Here is a 21,609-nt window from a genome sequence, read left to right on the forward strand (position 1 = left end):
TACTTTCCTTTCTCACTCAACAACACCACACACACACACACACTTACTTCTTCCCCAATTCATAGCTTCTATACTGTACCATCTCCCTCTCTAGAGTTGCCCTGATATCTAAGGAAAGGTCCACAAGTAGAAGAGAACATGCAGCAATTGCCTTTCTAGGTCTGGGTTACCCTACTCAGCGGAATAATGTTCTCCAGTTCCATTCGTTCACCTGCAAAGTTCATGGTTTGGTTTTTCTTTACAGCAGAGTAGCATCCCATTGTCTGTACGCACCACATTTTCATTATCGATTCATCAGTTGAAGGACATTTAAGTTGTTTTCACTTCCTGCCTGATGTGAGTAAAGCACCAGTGAGTATGGCTGAGCAAAGACCTCTGGGAGAGCACACTGGTTCGGCATATGGCAAGGAGTCATGTGCTAGATCTACTTTTAGCTTTTTAAGAATTCTCTACCTGATTTCCGTTGTGTTTGCAACCCCACCAACCGAGAACGAGGGTTCCTCTTCCCCACATCCTCATCAGCATGTATTGTGAGCTGTTTTATTACGATAGCTCTGGAATAAAGCTTGGAATCCGGTACAGCAATCTTTCAGCATTTCCCTCATGGCTACTTTGGTTATCTGAAGTTGTTTATATTCCTTGGGAATGTAGGATTCTTTTCTGTAGTTTTGTGAGGAATGTTGCTGGGATTGCATCTAACCTGTAAATTGCTTTTGGTAGAATAGTCATCTTCACAATATTAGACATATGAGCATGAAGATCTTTCTATTTCTAGCGTCTTTCTCAATATTTTCCTTCAGAGATGTAAAATTTTATTGTAGAGGTCCTTCATTTCTTTAGTTAGGTTGATGCCCCTCCCTCCCTCCCTCCCTCCCTCCCTCCCTCCCTCCTTCCCTTCCTTCTTTCCTTCCTTCCTTTCCTTTATTTCTTTTTGTCTGTCTTTCTTCTTTTCTTCCTACTTTCTTTCTTTTGTTCTTTCATTCTTTCTGTCTGTCTTTCTCTCTTTCTTTCTTGAGGCATTTCTGAATGGGAGTGTGTTCACCATCTCTCACTGTGCTTGTTGGTGTATAAAAGCTACTAAATTCTGTAAACTGCTTTCCTATTCTGCTACTTCTCTGGAGGTGTTGATCATTTCTAAAAGTCTTTTGGTGGGATTGGAGTAGGGAGTCTTAAGAAAAATTTATCATTTGTAGCTAGGGGCAGTTCAGCCTCTTCCTTGCCCATTTTGCTCCTCTCTAATTTCCTTCTCTTTCCTCGCTTCTCCAGCTTGTGCTTCAAGCACAGCAGTGAAAGGGAGTGGGGACAACCAACAGCTCTGTCACTCCTCATGCCACTGCTCTCCATTTAGAATGATGCCGGCTGTGGTTCATCACCTATAGGCTTCATGACGGTCAGCCATGTCCCCTCTAGTCCTGCTTTCTCTAGGACCTTTATCATGAAGCCATGTTACATTTTTTTGTCAAAAGCTTTTCTCCCCCGTTGCATCTATTGAAATGATCATTGTTTTTTGTTTTTAAGTCCATTTATGTGGTTTGTCACATTGTGAAGGTGTAACCTTCTCTGCATGTCCCAGATAAAGCCAACTTGATCATGATGAATGGTCTTGTTGGTGTGTGCCTGTACTTCATTGGCAAGTACTTTATTGAGGATTTTTGCATCTGTGTTCATCAGGGATCTTGCCCTGCCATTTTCTCCTGTGTGTGTGTCTTTACCTACCTTTTGTATTTGAGTAATACTAGCTTCATAGAAGAGGTTCAGAAATGTTCTTTCTGTTTCTATTTTCTCTTCTATCTTTTTATTTATTTTTATTTATTTATTTATTTATTATGTTAATTTGAGAATTATTGACTGTAGGTCTTTTTGATAGTCTGGTAGAATTCTGTTCAAAATCCATTGGGACTGGGTATTTTATTTTAATTTATATTTAAGTTGGAAGTTTTTTTTATTACTTTTTAGAGCTCCTTGTTTTTTAAGGGTCTGTTTAAATTGTTGATCTCTTCTTGATTTTATTTTGATGGCTCAGGTGAATCTAGAAATGTGTTCATTTCTCTTAGGTTTGAAAACATAATGGAGCATAGGTTTGTAAATTATTCCCTTGTTGTATTCTGAATTTATTTTATGTCTATTGTAATGTCTTCACATTCGTGCATGATTTTGTTGACTTAAGTCCAGCCTTTTCTTATTTCTTATTTATTAGTCTAAGAAACTTTTGATCATGTTTATCTTTTAAAGGAAGCAACTCTTGGTTTCACTGAACCTTTGTACTTTTTTTTTTTTTTTCCATTTTTTATTAGGTATTTAGCTCATTTACATTTCCAATGCTATACCAAAAGTCCCCCCTTACCCACCCACCCCCACTCCCCTACCCACCCACTCCCCCCCTTTGGCCCTGGCGTTCCCCTGTACCGGGGCACACAAAGTCTGCGTGTCCAATGGGCCTCTCTTTCCAGTGATGGCCGACTAGGCCATCTTTTGATACATATGCAGCTAGAGTCAAGAGCTCAGGGGTACTGGTTAGTTCATAATGTTGTTCCACCTATAGGGTTGAAGATCCCTTTAGCTCCTTGGGTACTTTCTCTAGCTCCTCCATTGGGAGCCCTGTGATCCATCCATTAGCTGACTGTGAGCATCCACTTCTGTGTTTGCTAGGCCCCGGCATAGTCTCACAAGAGACAGCTACATCTGGGTCCTTTCGATAAAATCTTGCTAGTATATGCAATGGTGTCAGCGTTTGGATGCTGATTATGGGGTGGATCCCTGGATATGGCAGTCTCTACATGGTCCATCCTTTCATCTCAGCTCCAAACTTTGTTTCTGTAACTCCTTCCATGGGTGTTTTGTTCCCACTTCTAAGGAGGGGCATAGTGTCCACACTTCAGTCTTCATTTTTCTTGAGTTTCATGTGTTTAGGAAATTGTATCTTATATCGTGGGTATCCTAGGTTTTGGGCTAGTATCCACTTATCAGTGAGTACATATTGTGTGAGTTCCTTTGTGATTGTGTTACCTCACTCAGGATGATGCTCTCCAGGTCCATCCATTTGGCTAGGAATTTCATAAATTCATTCTTTTTAATAGCTGAGTAGTACTCCATTGTGTAGATGTACCACATTTTCTGTATCCATTCCTCTGTTGAGGGGCATCTGGGTTCTTTCCAGTTTCTGGCTATTATAAATAAGGCTGCTATGAACATAGTGGAGCATGTGTCCTTCTTACCAGTTGGGGCTTCTTCTGGATATATGCCCAGGAGAGGTATTGCTGGATCCTCCGGTAGTACTATGTCCAATTTTCTGAGGAACCGCCAGACTGATTTCCAGAGTGGTTGTACAAGCCTGCAATCCCACCAACAATGGAGGGGTGTTCCTCTTTCTCCACATCCTCGCCAGCATCTGCTGTCACCTGAATTTTTGATCTTAGCCATTCTCACTGGTGTGAGGTGGAATCTCAGGGTTGTTTTGATTTGCATTTCCCTGATGATTAAGGATGTTGAACATTTTTTCAGGTGCTTCTCTGCCATTCGGTATTCCTCAGGTGAGAATTCTTTGTTCAGTTCTGAGCCCCATTTTTTAAGGGGGTTATTTGATTTTCTGAGGTCCACCTTCTTGAGTTCTTTATATATGTTGGATATTAGTCCCCTATCTGATTTAGGATAGGTAAAGATCCTTTCCCAGTCTGTTGGTGGTCTTTTTGTCTTATAGACAGTGTCTTTTGCCTTGCAGAAACTTTGGAGTTTCATTAGGTCCCATTTGTCAATTCTCGATCTTACAGCACAAGCCATTGCTGTTCTGTTCAGGAATTTTTCCCCTGTGCCCATATCTTCAAGGCTTTTCCCCACTTTCTCCTCTATAAGTTTCAGTGTCTCTGGTTTTATGTGAAGTTCCTTGATCCACTTAGATTTGACCTTAGTACAAGGAGATAAGTATGGATCGATTCGCATTCTTCTACATGATAACAACCAGTTGTGCCAGCACCAATTGTTGAAAATGCTGTCTTTCTTCCACTGGATGGTTTTGGCTCCCTTGTCGAAGATCAAGTGACCATAGGTGTGTGGGTTCATTTCTGGGTCTTCAATTCTATTCCATTGGTCCACTTGTCTGTCTCTATACCAGTACCATGCAGTTTTTATCACAATTGCTCTGTAGTAAAGCTTTAGGTCAGGCATGGTGATTCCACCAGAGGTTCTTTTATCCTTGAGAAGAGTTTTTGCTATCCTCGGTTTTTTGTTATTCCAGATGAATTTGCAAATTGCTCCTTCTAATTCGTTGAAGAATTGAGTTGGAATTTTAATGGGGATTGCATTGAATCTGTAGATTGCTTTTGGCAAGATAGCCATTTTTACAATGTTGGTCCTGCCAATCCATGAGCATGGGAGATCTTTCCATCTTCTGAGATCTTCTTTAATTTCTTTCTTCAGGGACTTGAAGTTTTTATCATACAGATCTTTCACTTCCTTCGTTAGAGTCACGCCGAGATATTTTATATTATTTGTGGCTATTGAGAAGGGTGTTGTTTCCCTAATTTCTTTCTCAGCCTGTTTATTCTTTGTGTAGAGAAAGGCCATTGACTTGTTTGAGTTAATTTTATATCCAGCTACTTCACCGAAGCTGTTTATCAGGTTTAGGAGTTCTCTGTTGGAATTTTTAGGGTCACTTATATATACTATCATATCATCTGCAAAAAGTGATATTTTGACTTCCTCTTTTCCAATTTGTATCCCCTTGATCTCCTTTTGTTGTCGAATTGCTCTGGCTAATACTTCAAGTACTATGTTGAAAAGGTAGGGAGAAAGTGGGCAGCCTTGTCTAGTCCCTGATTTTAGTGGGATTGCTTCCAGCTTCTCTCCATTTACTTTGATGTTGGCTACTGGTTTGCTGTAGATTGCTTTTATCATGTTTAGGTATTGGCCTTGAATTCCTGATCTTTCCAGAACTTTTATCATGAATGGGTGTTGGATCTTGTCAAATGCTTTTTCTGCATCTAACGAGATGATCATGTGGTTTTTGTCTTTGAGTTTGTTTATATAATGGATTACATTGATGGATTTTCGTATATTAAACCATCCCTGCATCCCTGGAATAAAACCTACTTGGTCAGGATGGATGATTGCTTTAATGTGTTCTTGGATTCGGTTAGCGAGAATTTTATTAAGGATTTTTGCATCGATGTTCATAAGAGAAATTGGTCTGAAGTTCTCTATCTTTGTTGGATCTTTCTGTGGTTTAGGTATCAGAGTAATAGTGGCTTCATAAAATGAGTTGGGTAGAATACCTTCTACTTCTATCTTGTGAAAAAGTTTGTGCAGAACTGGAGTTAGATCTTCTTTGAAGGTCTGATAGAACTCTGCACTAAACCCGTCTGGTCCTGGGCTTTTTTTGGCTGGGAGACTATTAATAACTGCTTCTATTTCTTTAGGGGATATGGGACTGTTTAGAAGGTCAACTTGATCCTGATTCAACTTTGGTACCTGGTATCTGTCCAGAAATTTGTCCATTTCGTCCAGGTTTTCCAGTTTTGTTGAGTATAGCCTTTTGTAGAAGGATCTGATGGTGTTTTGGATTTCTTCAGGATCTGTTGTTATGTCTCCCTTTTCATTTCTGATTTTGTTAATTAGGATTTTGTCCCTGTGCCCTTTAGTGAGTGTAGCTAAGGGTTTATCTATCTTGTTGATTTTCTCAAAGAACCAACTCCTCGTTTGGTTAATTCTTTGAATAGTTCTTCTTGTTTCCACTTGGTTGATTTCACCCCTGAGTTTGATTATTTCCTGCCGTCTACTCCTCTTGGGTGAATTTGCTTCCTTTTTTTCTAGAGCTTTTAGATGTGTTGTCAAGCTGCTAGTATGTGCTCTCTCCCGTTTTTTCTTGAAGGCACTCATAGCTATGAGTTTCCCTCTTAGAAATGCTTTCATTGTGTCCCAAAGGTTTGGGTACGTTGTGGCTTCATTTTCATTAAACTCTAAAAAGTCTTTAATTTCTTTCTTTATTCCTTCCTTGACCAAGGTATCATTGAGAAGAGTGTTGTTCAGTTTCCATGTGAATGTTGGCTTTCTGTTATTTATTTTGTTATTGAAGATCAGCCTTAGTGCATGGTGATCTGATAGGATACATGGGACAATTTCAATATTTTTGAATCTGTTGAGGCCTGATTTGTGACCTATTATGTGGTCAATTTTGGAGAAGGTACCATGAGGTGCTGAGAAGAAGGTATATCCTTTTGTTTTAGGATAAAATGTTCTGTAGATATCTGTCAGATCCATTTGTTTCATCACTTCTGTTAGTTTCAGTGTGTCCCTGTTTAGTTTCTGTTTCCATGATCTGTCCATTGGTGAAAGTGGTGTGTTGAAGTCTCCCACTATTATTGTGTGAGGCGCAATGTGTGCTTTGAGCTTTACTAAAGTTTCTTTAGTGAATGTGGCTGCTCTTGTATTTGGAGCATAGATATTCAGAATTGAGAGTTCCTCTTGGAGGATTTTACCTTTGATGAGAATGAAGTGTCCCTCCTTGTCTTTTTTGATGACTTTGGGTTGGAAGTCAATCTTATCAGATATTAGGATGGCTACTCCTGCTTGTTTCTTCATACCATTTGCTTGGAAAATTGTTTTCCAGCCTTTCATTCTGAGGTAGTGTCTATCTTTTTCTCTGAGATGAGTTTCCTGTAAGCAGCAAAATGTTGGGTCTTGTTTGTGTAGCCAGTTTGTTAGTCTATGTCTTTTTATTGGCGAGTTGAGACCATTGATGTTAAGAGATATTAAGGAAAAGTAATTGTTGCTTCCTGTTATTTTAGTTGTTAAAGGTGGCATTCTGTTCTTGTGGCTGTCTTCTTTTAGGTTTGTTGAGGGATTACCTTCTTGTTTTTTCTAGGGCGTTGTTCCCGTTCTTGTATTGGTTTTTTTCTGTTATTATCCTTTGAAGGGCTGGATTCATGGAGAGATAATGCGTGAATTTGGTTTTGTCGTGGAATACTTTGGTTTCTCCCTCTATGATAATTGAGAGTTTGGCTGGGTATAGTAGCCTGGGCTGTAGTTTGTGTTCTCTTAGTGTCTGTATAACATCTGTCCAGGCTCTTCTGGCTTTCATAGTCTCTGGTGAAAAATCTGGTGTAATTCTGATAGGCTTGCCTTTATATGTTACTTGACCTTTTTCCCTTACTGCTTTTAGTATTCTATCTTTATTTAGTGCATTTGATGTTCTGATTATTATGTGTCGGGAGGAATTTCTTTTCTGGTCCAGTCTATTTGGAGTTCTGTAGGCTTCTTGTATGTTCATATGCATCTCATTCTTTAGATTTGGGAAGTTTTCTTCAATAATTTTGTTGAAGATGTTTGCTGGACCTTTGAGTTGAAAATCTTCATTCTCATCCACTCCTATTATCCGTACGTTTGGTCTTCTTATTGTGTCCTGGATTTCCTGGATATTTTGAGTTAGGATCTTTTTGCATTTTCCATTTTCTTTGATTGTTGTGCCGATGTTCTCTATGGAATCTTCTGCACCTGAGATTCTCTCTTCCATCTCTTGTATTCTGTTGCTGATGCTCAAATCTATGGTTCCAGATTTCTTTCCTAGGGTTTCTATCTCTAGTGTTGCCTCGCTTTGAGTTTTCTTTATTGTGTCTACTTCCCTTTTTAGGTCTAGTATGGTTTTGTTCATTTCCATCACCTGTTTGTATGTTTTTTCCTCTTTTTCTGTAAGGACTTCTACCTGTTTGATTGTGTTTTCCTGTTTTTCTTTAAGGACTTGTAACTCTTTAGCAGTGTTCTCCTGTATTTCTTTAAGTGATTTATTAAAGTCCTTCTTGATGTCCTCTACCATCATCATGAGATATGCTTTTAAATCTTGGTCTAGGTTCTCAGGTGTGTTGGGGTTCCCTGGACTGGGCGAAGTGGGTGTGCTGGGTTCTGGTGATGGTGAGTGGTCTTGGTTCCTGTTAGTAAGATTCCTCCGTTTACCTTTCGCCATCTGGTAATCTCTGGAGTTAGTAGTTATAGTTGACTCTGTTTAGAGATTGTTCTTCTGGTGATTCTGTTACCGTCTATCAGCAGACCTGGGAGACAGATTCTCTCCTCTGAGTTTCAGTGCTCAGAGCACTCTCTGCTGGCAAGCTCTCTTACAGGGAAGGTGCGCAGATATCTTGTATTTGGACCTCCTCCTGGCCGAAGAAGAAGGCCCAAAACAGGACCTTTCTCAGACACTGTGTTGCTTTGGCAGTTCCCAGGTGGTACAGACTCTCACCTAAGCAGACTAAATTCCTAAGTTCCTTGGAGTCCCGGGACCAAGATGGCGACCGCTGCTGCTGTGGCTTAGGCCGCCTCCCCAGCCGGGTGGGCACCTGTCCTCCGGTCCGGAAGGTGGCCGGCTGTCCCCGGCCCACACAGGGTGCTGCCTCAGCGCCTCTGTGCTTCTGCCTGTTCCAGAAGTTGTCAGGTTCTCTGGCGCACCCTCTCACCTGTTCAGACTAATTTCCTAAGTTCGGCGGGTCTCGGACCAAGATGGCGACCGCTGCTGCTGTGGCTTACGCGCCTCCCCAGCCGGGCGGGCACCTGTCCTCCGGTCCGGACGGTGGCTGGCTGTCCCCAGCCCACAAAGGGTGCTGCCTCAGCGCCTCTGTGCTTCCGCCTGTTCCAGAAGCTGTCAGGTTCTCTGGCGCACCCTCTCACCTGTTCAGACTAATTTCCTAAGTTTGGCGGGTCCCGGACCAAGATGGCGACCGCTGCTGCTGTGGCTTAGGTCGCCTCCCCAGCCGGGCGGGCACCTGTCCTCTGGTCCGGAAGGTGGCCGGCTGTCCCCGGCCCACACAGGGTGCTGCCTCAGCGCCTCTGTGCTTCTGCCTGTTCCAGAAGCTGTCAGGTTCTCTGGCGCACCCTCTCACCTGTTCAGACTAATTTCCTAAGTTCGGCGGGTCCTGGACCAAGATGGCGACCGCTCGAACCTTTGTACTTTTGTTCTTTGTTTCTATTCATTTATTTCTTCTCTGATTTTTTTTCATTATTTCTTGATATCTATTAGATTTGAATGTTGTATGTTCTTATTTTTCAAACCTTTGAGTTATATTATTTATAGGAATATTTACATTTTCCTTCTTGATTTGCTCTTTGACCCACTCATCATTCAGAACTGTTGTGTACATCAGGCCTGTCACGTACTCTCCATCATCAGGCCTGTCACTCTCCATCAGTCTGTGTAATTTCTGGAGACTTTTGCTGTTGATTGTAAGCTTTGTTGTATTATGGTCACATAGGACACATGAATGTGCCAGTTTGGGGTTTTGTTTGTTTGTTTGCATGAACTTGAGTTTTTTGTTTTGTTTTGTTTGTTTGTTTGTTTTTTAATCAACTCCATACAAACCAGAGGCATCTAGAAAGAGGGAACCTCAATTGAAAAATCGCATCAGACTGGCCTGTGGGACTGTCTATGGGGGATTTGATTAATCACTGATGTGGTAGGGTTCCAACAACTGCTGAAATAAGTAGGTAGTCTTGGTAGTATAAGAAAGCAAGCTGAAGGGGGGAGGGGGAAGGATTCATGATCTCCCTGTAAAGGGGGAATAGAAAAGATTTTGCTGCTGGACTTGGGGCAGATGGGGTAAGAACAGGAGGAATCTGGCCTGGAGTAGGGAGATGACTGAGAAACATGACTGGAATTGGGGGACAGTTAGGAGTTGATGTGGAATGCTAGTGCAGTGGAAACTCTCTGGAATCTCTAATAGTGGCCCTAGCAAAAAGACTTTAACTAATGAGGGACACAGAGTCTGAACCAACCATCTTCTATAACCAAGTAAGTCTTCTAGAAGTGGGACTTGGACACCAACTCAGCCATAAAACCTTTTATCTACAACCTGGCCTGTCTGTAAGATGTGCTGGGGTAATGGTGGCTCAGTACTTCTGAGAGTGGCCAACCAATGACTGGTCCAACTTGAGGCCCACAGTATGAGAGGAAGTCCATGCCTGACACTGCCTGGGTAGCCAGGAACCAGAGGCTGGATAGCCCAGAGATAGAGAATAGAACGGGAACAAGACTGAGGAGGGAAAGTCAGTGAATTGTTGGAGTACACTGTGGTTGTCTTTGTATTATTCAGTTGTTAATTCTGTCCCTGCAGAGAGCTGAGTACTGGCCTGATTGTGATATTGTTATTCTTACAAATCATCACCTGCCTCAGTATTTTCATAAGCATATACCATCCTCACTTGTTGATTGGTTTAATAAATGGCCAATAGCTGGACACGATAGGGAAGGCAGAACTTCCAGTCTGAGGGGGGGGGTGTCTCTGGGAAAAGAATCAGGCACTGGAAGTTTTGCCAATGGGACACAGAGGAAATTGGATCTACTAGGAGATGGAGAGAGGTAATGGGCCACTTGGTGTGACATGGACTAGAATAGTCAGGTTAATTAAGTTAGATGAGCTAGCTGGAGAGTAGTCTAAGCTATAACAAAATTAGTAAGTCTCTGTGTCATTATTCTAGTGGCCCAAGAAATCCCACTCTATGAAATGATTCCTAATTATATTCTGCTATACTCATAGATAAGTGCGTAGCCCAATTGTCATCTGAGAGACACTGATGGGAGCAGATGCAGAGACTCATAGCCAAACACTAGGAGGAGCCAGGGTAAACCCACATAAGATGGGAAGGAAGGACTGTAGGAACCAAGGGGTAGAAGACACCACCAGAACATGGACCACCAAATCAACTAAGCAGGGCTCATAGGGGCTCACAGAATCTGGACCGACAGTCACAGACACTGTGTGGGTCTGAGCTAGGTCCTCTACGTATACGTTATACTTGTGTAGCTTGGTGATCTTGTGGAACTCCTAACATTGGGAGGGGTGTTGTCTCTGACTCTTGCCTGCTCAAGGGACCAGTTTTCTCTCAACTGGGTTGCCTTGTCCAGCCTTGTTATTTGGGTGTTTGTGCCCTGTCTTACTATAACTTGTCATATAATGTTTGGTTGATATCCCTGAGAGGCTTGTTCTTTTCAGAAGGGAAACTGAGAGAGAGGGGCTCTGGGGGAGAGGGAGGTAGGAGCAGGACTAGGTGAAGATGAGGGAGGGAAAACTGTTGTCAGGATGTAATACATGATAGATGAAAAAGAAGTAATATTCATTTAAAAATAAAAGGCAAAAGGAAAGAAGGAAATCAGGAAGGAGATAGAGAGATAGAGAAAGGAGAGAGAAAGAGAAAGAGGGAGGGAGGGAGGGAGGGAGGGAGGGAGGGAGGGAGGGAGGGAGGGAGGGAGGGAGGGAGAGAGCAAGCACTGAACAAGCTAGCGATTAAACTCTCTCCTACCTTGGTTGCTATTGGTCATGATGTTTATCATAACAACAAAAAAATCAAATTGTTTGTTGAGGATTTGTTGTGTCCCAGTATGTGTTTTATTTTAGAGAAATCTCATGGGCTGTTTAATACAATGTATATTCTTTGGTGTTTGGGTGAAATATTTTATAGGTATCTGTTATATCATTTAATTCCAGTGCTATATTCTGTTTGGTTTTTGTCCAGATGATCTGTCTAATCAAGATAGGGAGTTACTGAAATAAACGTGTGTGTGTGTGTGTGTGTGTGTGTGTGTGTGTGTGTGTGTGTTTATGTGTGTGTTTGTGTTTTAAGTTTTATTAAAGGATTTTTGTTGAGTATCATTTTTACTTTTATTTCTGAAATTAAAATATAATTATGTAATTTTCCCTACCCTTTTCTGCCTCCACCCTTCCCATTGTACCTCTTGTTTTCTCTGGAATTCAAATCCTCTATTTCCTTAATTGCTATAATATAATATATATGAGATATATATGTATCTATACATAAATATGTAAATATATGCTGCTTAGCCCATATAATTGTTCCTTGTATGTGTATAATTTGGGGGCTAACCACTTGATATTAGATAACCAATTGGGAGGCTCTTCTATTGGGTAGGACTATGTCTTCTATGCTCAGCACTTCTGTAGTTCCTTGTCTAGAACTCATAAGCTTTGCCTGTGTTTAGGCAGCCATGCTGATGAGATATCTTGGGTGTAAGTTCACTGACATTTCTGAAGACGACAATCTCACAGCAAACTTTCTGTTCCTCTGGTTTTTTTTACATTCTTCCTGGCCCCTCTTCTGCAGTGATCCCTCAGCCTTAGGTGCAGTAATTGGGTTATAGCTAGATCAGTTAGGACTGGACACCAACCGCACAGTCACAGATTCTCCGTATTTTATCAGCTGTGGTTTTCTGTAATGGTTGCCAAATGTTGGCAATATGTTGCAAAAGAATGTTTGTCTTATTACGGGGTGTGGCCTACTCTTATGCATGGGTATAAGGGTAAATATTTCAGTAATTACAGTTTCAGTTGTTTTCCTTCTGTAGCCTCTGTGCTGTGTTTATCTCTTCAGCCCAAAGTATTGCTTTCACCGTTGTCTATAGGGCTGGCTTGGTAGACACGAATTCTTTCATCCTGCACATATCATGGAAAGTTTTTCTTTCTCCTTCAACTACGGCAGACAGTTTTGCTTTGCAAAGTCATCTGGGCTGCATCTGTGATCTTTTAGAGCCTGTAGTACGTTTCTCCAAGTTGTCTTGGCTTTCTAAGTTTTCACTGAGCAGTCAACTGTCATTCTGATGGGGAAACCCTTATATGTGACCCGTGATTTTTTTCTCTTGCAGCTTTCAACACCCTGTCTTTGTTCTGTATCTTTAGTGTTGTATCGACAATACGCAGTGGGGAGTTTCTTTTCGTTCCCTATCAGTTCAGTGTTCTGTGTGCTTCATGTATCTGTGTAGGTCATATTTTCTTCTATGATCCTGTTGAAGATCTGGTCTATGACATTGATCTTGGACTCTTCTTCTGTGCCTATAATTTATAGATTTGAGATTTATTTTTGTTTGTTTATTTGGTTGGTTGGTGGTTGTTTTGTTGTTGTTTAGTTGGTTTGGTTTGGTTTTCATGGTGCTCAATGTTCTTTGGTTTTTTTATAAACCATGTTCTTTGCATGAATGGCTCAATTCATCTACCGTGTTTTCAAGTCCGGATATTCTATCTTTTCCTTGATCCTGAGTTTTCTGATTATGTTGTTTAGATTTACAATTCCATCTTCACTTTAACTTTACTTTTTTCTGATGTGTTCACCATGCACATACTCTCTCCCCTCCCTCTCTCTCTCTCTCTCTCCAGGCCATCAAAAATAATTTGAAAGCACAGACGTACTGATTGCATTTTTATTTGTATTTCATATTGAAAATTTTGGGTTTCATATATTGGCTAATCTTTTTTTTTTTTTTTTTTTTTTTACTTGTCTGTTTTTGACACAGAGTGTTACTGTGTAGTTCTGGCTAGCTTGGAACTCACTAAGTATACCAGGCTGGCCTCAAATTCAGAGATCCACCTGCCTCTGCCTTCTGAGTGCTGGGCTTAAAGCCATATGCCACAACATTTGTCTTGTCCTCCTCCTCCTCCTCCTCCTCCTCCTCTTCCTCTTCCTCCTCCTCCTCTTCCTCCTCCTCCTCTTTCTTCTTCTCCTCCTCCTTCTTCTTTTTCTCCTTCTCCTTCTTCTTCTTTCCCTTTTATTGAAAATAGATGCTTTTCTCATATAATATATCCATATTACAGTTTCTGCTCCCTCTACCCCTCCCAGTTTCTTCCCACCTTCCCCCCTCCAGATCTACTCCCTTTCCTGCCTCTCATTAGAAAAAAAAATAAAGAGTAAAAAATAAACCAGTTTTCTAAAAGGTAACAACCAAACATAACAAAATAAAATACAAGATGAAGCAAAAGCTATTATATTAAAGTTGAACCTAGCAACCCAACAGGAGGGAAAGAGTCCCAAGAGAATGCACAAGAGTCAGAGACCCATTCATTCTTATAGTCAGGATTTCAATAAAATATATTAAGATGATAGCTATAATATGTACACAAAAGACATGGTGCAAACCCATGTGCTTGCTGCTTCCGTCTGTGTGAGTTCACATGCGCCTTGCTTAGTTGACTAAAAGGGTCTTGATCTCCTGGTGTCCTCCATCCCCTCTGGCTCTTTACAATCTTTCCTCCTCCTCTTCTGCACTATTCCCTGAGTTCTGTCTGAGGAGAGTTTGATGGAGATCTCCGGTTTAAACTTTCTTAAGACATTTTGCATATTGTCTGGCTGTGGGGTAGCCAGTTCCCATCTTCTGCAGGAGGAAGCCTCTCTGATGATGGCTGGATAAGGTGATGATCTATAGGTATACCAGAATCATTTTATAAAAACAAATTTTTAGACCAGTAGTATTTGGTTTGACCCTAGATCTCTGGGCTATCTAGTCTCTAGTTCCTAGTGAACCATGCATCATTGTGTATGGCTTCCTCCTCATGGAGTGTGCCTTCAATCAGATCAGACCTTGGTTGCCTTTTCCTACATGTTCTGGGCCACCATTCTCTAGCATGTTTTCCAGGCAGGAAAGATTGTAAGTAAATGGATTTGTAGCCAGGTTATTGTCCACATTTCTCTTTTGGTAGCTTGCAGAGTTACCTTCCTACACCAAAGAGACTAGAACAAAAGGTCTCCATACAGGCACCAACTCACCTTGTCCATGTTCAATGAGTTATCTGGGTGTTACCCTCAGCAATGAGGCCCTGCTGCAGTTTTTGGACAGTAGTCATTTGTCTTAGTAACAACATGGGTTGTTTGGGGACTTCCATTGGATTCCCTGGCCAACAAGTTGATTGAAAGAACCCTCGTCCACAACTGGAAGCCTTGGCTGGCGGTAAGAAGTGGCCAGTTGAGACTCCATTATCCCCCATTACTAAGAGTCACATTAGGATTACCTTCATAGATTCTACTACACTAGGTTTCCACAACACCTCCCAAATGCCTCCCACCCCCAATTCATACTCCCTCCATCCCATCTCTCCCACTCCCTACTCCTGTCCCCACCTTCTCCCCATAAAATCTATTTTCCCCACCCGGTGAGATCCCAGCAACCCCCATAGATCCTTTCTCTTTATCTAACCTCTATGGGTCTACAGTCTGTAGTTTGGTTCTCATTTACTTAACAGCTAATATAGATGAACAAACACCATATTTACCTTTCAGGGTCTGGGTTACCTCACTCAGGATGATTTTTTTTTCTAATTCTATCCATTTGTCTCCAAGTTTCATGATGTCATTTTTTTAAACAACAAAGGAATAGTCCATTGTGTAAATTTACCACGTTTTCTTTATCCATTCTGCTGTCAACAGTCAATTTATGTTGTTTCCAGTTTCTGACTATTATAAATAAAACTGCAATGAGCACAGCTAAGCAAGTGTCCTTGTGGTGGGATGGAGTGTCCTTTGAGCATATGCCAAGAGTGATTGTACTGGCTGGTTTTGTGTGTCAGCTTGACACAAGCTGGAGTTATCACAGATAAAGGAGCTTCAGGTGAGGAAATGCCTCCATGAGATCCAGCTGTGGGGCATTTTCTCAATTAGTGATCAAGTGGGGAGGGCCCCTTGTGGGTGGGACCATTCCTGGGCTGGTAGTCTTGGGTTCTATAAAAAAGCAAGTTGAATGAGCCAGGGGAAGCAAGCCAGTGAGCAACATCCCTCCATGGCCTCTGCATCAGCTCCTGCTTCCTGACCTGCTTGAGTTCCAGTCCTGACTTCCTTTGGTAATGAACAGCAATGTGGAAGTGTAAGCTGAATAAACCCTTTCTTCCTCAACTTGCTTCTTGGTCATGATGTTTGTGTAGGAATAGGAACCCTGACTAAGACAGTGATGTCCTGAGTCTTGAGGTAAATTGAGGAATCACCACACTGATTTCCATAGTGGCTGTATGAGTTTGCACTCCCACCAACAATGGAAGAGTGTTCCCCTTGCTCCACATTCACCAGCATGAGCTGTCACTTGTGTTATTGGTCTCACCCATTCTGACAAGTGTGAGATGAAGAATCTCTCCCATTCTGTAGGCTGCTGTTTTGTCCTTTGCCTTACAGAAGTTTTTCAGTTTCATGAGGTCCCATTTATTAATTGTTGGTGTTAGTGGCTGTCCTATCAGTTTTCTGTTTAACTGATCAGTTATCCTGTGCCAATGTGTTCAAGGCTATTCCCTACTTTTTCTTCTATTAGGTTCAGTGAACCTCCTTTTATTTTGATGTCTTTGATCAACTTGTTCAAGGTGGTAGATATGAATCTTTTTGCATTTTTCCAGATACCAATGTCCAGGTTGACCAGCCCCATTTGTTAAGGAAGCTGCCTTTTTTTTTCCCCAGTGTGCATTTCTGGCTTCTTCATTAAAAAAAAAAAATCCAGTGTTCATATGTTACGTGTAATTTTTAAAACACACTACCTCCTGGCCTGGTGCCACAGGCCACGCTCTGACCTCTCCAGATTCTCCTTGCTCCAACTTGATCTCAACCATCCCCCCAAGCCAGGAACTCCAGGGGCTGCTCTTCACACTCCATCAGCCCCTCTCTGCTAGCTTTGCCAAGCTGCCCGCTATCACCCCGGCTTCCCTCTTTCTCTTCCCACCTTTGCTCCTTGGATGAAAACATTAGACAGTTTTTTTTTTTTTTTTTTTTTTTTTTTAAAATATCCAGATAGCACAATTGCTGGGCACCGAATCTCCTGGTTTAATCTTATCAGCTATCAGCTAGCTCCCACCAACCTCCTTGGCCCCTGCCCAAGGCAGATTCGGCAGGCTCTAGGTGCCCCAAGGCTTTACATGACCGCAGCTTTCTTCTCCTCCCAGTGCATGGCTCCGAAGCCTGGCCTGAAGCGATCCCCTTTCTCTCCTCCTCCTGGGTCCCACCATTTTCCTTTTGCCCAGTAGTTAGCTTCTGCCTTCTTTATTAACCAAATCAAGAACTAATTAGGGGAGCAACACCTCTGCCTACAGTTCACATGTGTGGATTTATGTTTGGGTCTTCGTTTCTATTCCGTTGATCAACGTGTCTGTTTTTATGCCAGTACCATGTGGTTTTTATTACTAAAGCTCTGTAGTACAACTTGAAAACTGGAATGGTGAGACTTCCAGCAGTTCTTTTATTGTTCAGGATTGTTTTTAGCTATCCTGGGGTTTTTTTGTTTTTTCATATGAAGTTGAGAATAATCCTTTCAGGTTTGTATATAATTGAGTTGGCTTTTGATAGGGTTTACACTGAATCCGTAGACTGCTTTTGGTAGGATGGCCATTTTCACTATGTGAATCCTACCATAAGCATGGGAGACCTTTGCATCTTCTGATACATTCTCCAGTTTCTTTCTTCAAGGTCTTAATTTTTTATCATACAACTCTTCCACTTGCTTGATTAGATTTGTCCCAAGATATTTTATATTTTGGGGGGCTACTGTGAAAGATTTTGTTTCCCTAATTTCTTTCTCAGTTGATTTGTCATCTGTATATAGGACTGCTGATTATTCTTTTTTTTTTTTTTTTAGTTAATCTTGTATCTAGCCACTCTGCTGTAAGTGCTTATCAGTTGTAGGAGTTCCCTAATGAAAATTTTAGGGTCACTTATATATACTATCATATCTTCTGCAAATATTGATACTTTGACTTGCCTTTTTTTTTATTGGTATTTCCTTTGTTTCCTTCAGTTGTCTTATTGCTCCAGCTAAAACCTCAAGTGCAATAGATATGGAGAGAATGGAAAATCTTGTCTTTTTCCTGATTTTAGTAGAATTGCTTTGAGTTCTTCTCCATTTAATTTCACATTGGCTATAGGCTTGCTGCAAATTGCCTATAGGATTAGGTATGTCCCTATATTTTAATCCCTCCAGGACTTTTTATCACAAAGGATTTTTATCAAAGGCCTTCCTGCGTCTAATGAGATAACCATGTGCCTTTTGTCTTTCAGTCTGTTTATATGGTGAATTGTACTTATTGACTTTCACATATTGAACCATCCCTGCAGCTCTGGGATGAAGCCTACTTGATGATGGTAGATGATCTTTTTGATGTGTTCTTGGAGTCAGTTTGCAAGTATTTTATTGAGTATTTTTGCATCTATGTTAGTAAAGGATCTGTAATCCTTGTTCTTTGAGTCTTTATTTGGTTTGGAGATCAGAGACACTGTGGCCTCGTAAAATAAATTTGGCAATGTTCCTTCAGTTCCTATTTTGTGGAATAATTTGAGGAATATTGGCATTAACTCTTTTTTGAAAGTCTGGTAGAATTTTTTTGGTTGGGAGATTTTTCATTACTGTTCTATTTCATTAGGGGTTATAGGCCTATTTATTTGTTTATATGATCTTGATTTAATTTTGGTAACTGGTAGCTCTTGAGAAAATATCCATTTCTTTTAGATTTTCCAATTTGATGGACTACAGATTTTAGAATATGTCCTTATGATTCTTTGGATTTCCTCTGTGTCTGTTGTTATGTCCCTCTTTTCATTTCTGATCTTGCTAATTTGGATACAGAACAAAGAAAGAATACTAAAAAGCTTCAAGGGAAAAAGACCAAGTAACATATGAAGGCAGACCCTGTAGAATTACACCTGACTTCTCAATAGGTATTCTAAAAGCCAGCAGGGCCTGGATAGAGGTGGTACAGACTGTAAGAGACCGCCGCCCAGACTACTATACCCAGCAAAAGTTTCTGTCACCATAGATGGAAAAAATAAGTTATTCCATGATAGAGTCCAATTTAAACAATATCTATGTACAAATCCAACAACCTACAGGAGGTGCTAGAAGGAAAACTACAACCTAAGAAGGTTAACTACACACATATCAATAATATGACACCAGCAAAATCAAAAGAAAGGTAGTGTGTACACATACCACCACCACCAACAACAACAACAAAATAATAGGTATCAACAATCATTGACCACTTATTCCTCTCAATATCAATGGATTTGTCTATTTTGTCGATTTTTTTCAAAGAACCAACTCTTTGTTTCATTGATTCTTTGTATTATTCTGTTTGTTTCTATTTTATTGATTTTGAACCTCAGTTTGATTATTTCTTGCCCTCTACTCCTTTTAGGTGTGTGTACTTCTTTTTTGTTCTAAGGCAGTGGGTTTTAACCTTACTCATGCTGTAACCTCATGTTTTGGTGACCACCCCTGATAATAAAATTATTTTCATTGCTACTTTGTAACTGCAAGTTTGCTTCTTTTATGAATCAGGATATCTGATATGAGGTCCCTGTGAAAACTTTGGTTGGCTCCCAGGGGGTCATGACCCATAAGTTAAGACCATTGTTCAGAAGCTTTTCAAGTGTGCTGTTAAATTGCTAGTGTGAGATCCCTCCTAGATTTTTTGTTTTGGTTTGTTTTGGTTTGTTTGGGGTTTTTTGTTGTTGTTTTTTTTTTTTTTTTTGGTTTTTTGGTTTTTGTTTTTTTGTTTTTTTGGTTTTTTTTAGTGTTATAAACCTTCCCCTTGGTACCACTAACAGTGTTTTTAGTATACTGTATATTTGTTTTCATTGAATTCTGGAAAGTGTTTAATTTCTGTATTTCTTATCCATTTTTTATTCAGTAGAGAGTTGTTCAGTTTCCATGAGTCTGTAAGTGTTCTGTTGTTTCTGTTGTTGATATCCAGCTTTAATTCATCATGGTGGTCTGATAGAATGCAAAGAGTTATTTCAATTTTCGTGTATCTGTTGAGACTTGTTTTGTGTCTGAGTGTATGACCCATTTTGAAGACAGTCCCATGAGGTGCAAGAAGAAAGTATATTATTATGTATTTATGTGAAATCTTCTGTATACGTATGTTTAGGTCCATTGGTTTATAATTTCTATTGGCTATAGTATTTCTCTCTTTAGTTTTTGTCTGAATGACCTTCTTCATTGATAGAGTAGGGTATTGAAGTCTCCCACTATCAATATGTGAGGGACAATATGCAATTTAAGCTGTAGCAGTGTTTCTACTACACTTTCATAGTTTGTACTAATAGGCACACTTGTGTTTGGAGCAAACATGTTAAGAATTCAAATGTCATCTTGGTAGAATTTTCTTTGGATGAGTATCTATTGTCCTTCCTTCCCTATCTCTTTTGATTAGCTTTGTTTTTGTTGTTGTTGTTGTTGTTTGTTTTTGTTTTTTAATATTTTTATTAGGTATTTTCCTCATTTACATTTTCAATGCTATCCCAAAAGTCCCCCATACGCCCCCCCTACTCCCCTACCCACCCATTCCCATTTTTTTTGGCCCTGGCATTCCCCTGTACTGAGGCATATAAAGTTTGTGTGTCCAAGGGGCCTCTCTTTCCAGTGATGGCCGACTAGGCCATCTTTTGTTACATATGCAGCTAGAGTCAAGAGCTCCGGGGTACTGGTTATTTCATAATGTTGTTCCACCTATAGGGTTGCAGATCCCCCCAGCTCCTTGGGTACTTTCTCTAGCTCCTCCATTGGGGGCCCTGTGATCCATCCAATAGCTGACTGTGAGCATCCACTTCTATGTTTGCTAGGCCCCGGCCTAGTCTCACAAGAGACAGATATATCAGGGTCCTTTCAGCAAAATCTTGCTAGTGTATGCAATGGTGTCAGTGTTTGGAGGCTGATTATGGGATAGATCCCTGGATATGGCAGTCTCTAGATGGACCATCCTTTTGTCTCAGCTCCAAACCTTGTCTCTGTAACTCCTTCCATGGGTGTTTTGTTCCCAATTCTAAGAAAGGGCAAAGTGTCCACACTCTGGTCTTCGTTCTTCTTGAGTTTCATGTGTTTCACAAATTGTATCTTATATCTTGGGTATTCTAAGTTTCTAGGCTAATATCCACTTATCAGTGAGAACATATCATTTGAGTTCTTTTGTGATTGGGTTACCTCACTCAGGATGATGCCCTCCAAGTCTAACCATTTGCCTAGGAATTTCATAAATTCATTCTTTTTAATAGCTGAGTAGTACTCCATTATGTAAATGTACCACATTTTTTGTATCCATTCCTCTGTTGAGGGGCATCTGGGTTCTTACCAGCTTCTGGCTATTATAAATAAGGCTGCTATGCACATAGTGGAGCATGTGTCTTTCTTACTAGTTGGAACATGTTCTGGATATATGCTCAGGAGAGGTATTGCAGGATCCTCTGGTAGTACAAAAATATGGAACGCTTCACAAATTTGCATGTCATCCTTGCACAGAGGCCATGCTAATCTTCTCTGTATTGTTCCAATTTTAGTATATGTGCTGCCAAAGCGAGCAAGATTAGCTTTATTTTGAAGTCTGTCTTAGGAGATATTAAAATAGCTATCCCATCTTGCTTCTTAGGTTAATTTGCTTGGAATATCTTTTTCTAACTCTTTGCCCTAAGGTGACTGTCTATCTTTAATGTACAACTGTGTTTCTTGTATAAAACGGATGGGTGGATCCTGGCTTTTTGCATCCATTCTGTTAGTCTATCTTTTTATTATTTACATTTCAAATACTATCCTGAAAGTCCCCTATACCCTTCCCTCATCCTGCTCCCCAACCCACCCACTCCTGCGTCCCGGACCTGGCATTCCCCTGTACTGGGGCATATGATCTTCACAAGATCAAGGTCTGCCTGTTAGTCTTTTTCCCTTGAAGCTTTTTAGTACTCTTTCCTTGTTCTATTTATTGTTTTGATTATTGTTTGGAAAGGTGACTTTTTTTCTGATCCAATCTATTTGGTGTTCCATAAGCTACTTGTAATTTTATAGGCATCTCTTTCTTTAGTTTAGAAAATTTTTCTTCTATGATTTTGTGGAAAATA

At 40.6% G+C, this 21,609-nt stretch overlaps 1 non-coding gene across 1 annotated transcript; it reads right to left on the minus strand.

Moving 5' to 3' along the window:
• Positions 1-20,971: 20,971 nt before the first annotated feature.
• On the minus strand, positions 20,972-21,078 carry Gm26166. The gene has a single exon (XR_003954717.1). It is a non-coding gene; the product is annotated as a U6 spliceosomal RNA (small nuclear RNA).
• Between the last annotated feature and the right edge of the window lie 531 nt (positions 21,079-21,609).

The sequence above is a fragment of the Mus musculus genome, chromosome 3 (assembly GCF_000001635.26).
Source record: "Mus musculus strain C57BL/6J chromosome 3, GRCm38.p6 C57BL/6J".
Lineage (NCBI taxonomy): Eukaryota > Metazoa > Chordata > Mammalia > Rodentia > Muridae > Mus > Mus musculus.